Consider the following 4071-nt stretch of genomic DNA (forward strand, 5'->3'; position numbering starts at 1 on the left):
ATATATAAGGTATGACAAATAATGAAATGAGCCGTTATGCACTCAACATGCAGCTTGAGAAATAGAATGCTCCTGGGCACGGTGGCTCACACCTGTCATCCCAGCACTTTGGGAGGCTGAGGTGGGCAGATCATGAGGTCAAGAGATTGAGACCATCCTGGCCAACACAGTGAAAACTCATCTCTAAAAAAAAAAAAAAATTAAATTAAATTAATTAAAAAGAAATAGAATGCTGACTGGGCATGGTGGTTCATTCCTGTAATCCAAACACTTTGGGAGGCCAAGGCAGGAGAATCGCTTGAGCCCAGGGATATGAGACCAGCCTGGGCAACATTGTGAGATCTTGTGTCTACAAAAAAATAAAATAAAAACTAGCTGGGTATGTTGGTGCATGCCTGTGGTCCCAGGGACTCAGAAGGCTGAGGTGGGAGGGTTGCTTGGGCTCAGGAGGTTAAGACTGCAATGAGCTATGATCGCATGACTGCACTCCAAACTAGGCAATGGAACAACACTCTCTCTCTCAAATAAATAAATAAATAAATAAATAAATAAATAAATGGAAGAAATAGAATGCTAAGGATATCTTTGAAGCCATTGTGAGCCCCTCCCAACGGAATCAGCTCCCTCCTTATCCGCCTAGTAATCCGCTCTGAGCTTTTATTTATTGCTTCCTTGCTTTCCTTCATGGTTCCCGTATATATGTATGTATGCATACATGTTTTTGAAGAACATTTTGCTAAGTTTTGTTTGTTTTTGAACTTTATACAAAGGAATTATGTTTTTTGTATTCTGTGATTCGCTTTTCTTTTTTTTTTTTTTTTTTTTGAGACAGAGTTTTGCTCTTGTTACCCAGGCTGGAGTGCAATGGCGCGATCTCGGCTCATCGCAACCTCCGCCTCCTGGGTTCAGGCAATTCTCCTGCCTCAGCCTCCTGAGTAGCTGGGATTACAGGCACGCACCGCCATGCCCAGCTAATTTTTTGTATTTTTAGTAGAGACGGGGTTTCACTATGTTGACCGGGATGGTCTCGATCTCTTGACCTCGTGATCCACCCGCCTCGGCCTCCCAAAGTGCTGGGATTACAGGCTTGAGCCACCGCGCCCGGCCTGTGATTCGCTTTTCACTCAACATTACATTCATGTTGATGTGTGCATATAAGCAGGTCATTTGCAATAGTTTCATTGTGTGTTGCAATTTACTAATCCATTATCCCACTGGACACCTGGCTTGTTTCCTGCTTTTACTTTTTCTTAACTACAAACAAGGTTACCTTGGGCCTTCCTACCTGTCCGTGGAGCACATGAGTAAGAGTTTCTCTGGCTTGTATCATTAAGAGCGGCCGGGCATGGTGGCTCAAGCCTGTAATCCCAGCACTTTGGGAGGCCGAGGGGGGTGGATCACGAGGTCAGGAGATCGAGACCATCCTGGTCAACATGGTGAAACCCCGTCTCTACTAAAAATACAAAAAATTAGCTGGGCATGGTGGTGCGTGCCTATAATCCCAGCTACTCAGGAGGCTGAGGCAGGAGAATTGCCTGAACCCAGGAGGCGGAGGTTGCGGTGAACCGAGATCGCGCCATTGCACTCCAGCCTGGGTAACAAGTGAAACTCTGTCTCAAAAAAAAAAAAAAAAAAAAAAAAAAAAAGTGAAACTGCTGAAATGAAGGGCGAAAATGTGAAACGTGGCTGACGCACGCAGGAGGATGTCTTTACCCACACAAGATGCTGTTGTTTTGTTTTTGTCTTCTTTTTTTTTTTCTTCATGCATGTTGCAGGGAAACACGACACTGTTGTCTTTTGATTTGTGTCAATCTCATGGGGATACACTGATATCTAATTATGGTTTTGTTTTGTTTTGTTTTCCTGAGACGGAGTTTCGCTCTTGTTCCCCAGGCTGGAGTGCAATGGCGCGATCTCGGCTCACCGCAACCTCCGCCTCCTGGGTTCAAGCAATTCTCCTGCCTCAGCCTCCTGAGTAGCTGGGATTACAGGCACGCGCCACCATGTCCAGCTAATTTTTTGTATTTTTAGTAGAGACGGGGTTTCACCATGTTGACCGGGATGGTCTCGATCTCTTGACCTCGTGATCCACCCGCCTCGGCCTCCCAAAGTGCTGGGATTACAGGCTTGAGCCACCACACCCGGACTTAATTATGTTTTATTAATTAAATTTTATTTTCTTTATAAAGTCTCATTATGTTGCCCAGTTTGGCCTCAAACTCCTGGGCTCGACTGATCCTCCCAGCTCAGCCTCCCAAAGTGCTGGGATTACAGGCATGAGCCGCTGCACCCAGCCTGCTGTTTATTCTTTTTATGATCATTTTCTACAAAGAAAAGAGTGAAAATCTAACTTTCAGTTGCCATGTTCAAATCAGAAATGTACTTTTTTTTAATCTCAACTTTACATTGTCTTCTCTTTCTTCTCCCTTTCCTTAGTGTTGCTAAAAAATGTGTCAATTTTATTAGTCTTTTCAAAGAGCCAATGTCTGGCTCTCTGGATACTCCACTGCTGCTTTTTCTTCTTTTGCTGCTCTTATCTGTATTTTCCTTCCGTCAACTTCTGTTCCTTCTTTTCTTTCTTTCTCTTGATCTCTCTCCCCTTCTCCTTCCTTCCTTCCCTTCTTTCTTTCTTTCTCTTTCTTTTTCCTATATTTCCTTTCTTTTGTCTTGCTCTGTCACCCAGGTTGGATGGCTTACTCCTTGCAGGTTCCTGTGATTCTCCTGCCTCGGCCTCCTGAGTAGCTGGAATTACAGGTGTGCACCACCATGCCTGGCTAATTTTTGCATTTTTCACAGAGACAGGGTTTCTCCACGTTGGCCAGGCTGATCTTGAATTACTGACTTCAAGTGATCCACCCACCTTGGCCTCCTAATTTTTATGTTTTTTGTAGAGACAAGGTCTCAATTTTGTTGCCCAGTCTGATCTTGAACCCTGGGTCTCCAGCAATCCTCCTTCTATGGCTTCCTAAAGAGCTGGCATTATAGGCATGAGCCACTGCACCTGGCCAACTCTCAGACATTCTGTGGAAATGAGATAATGTATCATTAAAAAGCCATGATTGGTTGGAAGTTGACAAAGATACAGTCAGGAATATAGCGGTATCCTTTTGGACAGGAAGAAATGCTGAAGAATCTGATTAGTATTTCATCTGGGGACCTCCAAGAAAGGATCTTAAGGCACATAACTTGTTATTTTTTCCACCTTGGACTTGTCCACTGTTGTTCAACCACACAGGGGAAGTGCAATAGGCTTTTCTGATAGCTCTGCATCCACAGCGAGACTGTGGGCCCGGGTTCTCAGATGCAGCACCTTCCAATCCTAACGGCAGATGGCAGTGTTGCACACGATGGAGCCAGCGTTAAGTACAGAAAGGAGAATTCAAACAAGTGTTATAAATAATGAAATATTTAGGCCAGGCGAGGTGGCTCACGCCTGTAATCTCAGCACTCTGGAAGGCCAAGGCGGGTGGATCACCTGAGGTCAGGAGGTTGAGACCAGCCTGACCAACATGGCGAAACCCCGTCTCTACCAAAAATGAGAAAATCAGGCCGGTGTGGTGGTGGGTGCCTCTAATCCCAGTTACTCAGGAGGCTGAAGTAGGACAATTGCTTGAACCTAGGAGTCAGAGATTGTAGTGAGCTGAGATCATGCCACTGTACCCCAGCCTGGATGACAGAGTAAGACTTTGTCTCAAAATAATAAATAAATAAATAAATACATATTTAAAAGTTTAGAAAAGCTGTCCTGATCATCACTTGAAGCTGAGGAGCTTCAGACTGGAACCACACATTATCCACGTCTCCAGTGTTCCCCAGGCCACCACCAGTCTCACTGTCAAGGCCAATACATGGCTTCTCAACGCGGAGGAGTCACAAGGCTCTGAGTGAGTCCTAACTCTTGCCACTGCAATGAGACATGCTCTGAAGTCACGCTAAAGATGGATTGCAATCGACAGTCAGAAGGAGCTGAAGGAGCTGGCTTGTGCATGACATCAGGCAGGCCCCGAAAGATAAGGCAAATGAGCCACTGTAGAATGTCCACACCATGGACTACTCAGCAATGAAAAGGGA

This window comes from Saimiri boliviensis, chromosome 20 (genome assembly GCF_048565385.1).
Source record: "Saimiri boliviensis isolate mSaiBol1 chromosome 20, mSaiBol1.pri, whole genome shotgun sequence".
NCBI lineage: Eukaryota > Metazoa > Chordata > Mammalia > Primates > Cebidae > Saimiri > Saimiri boliviensis.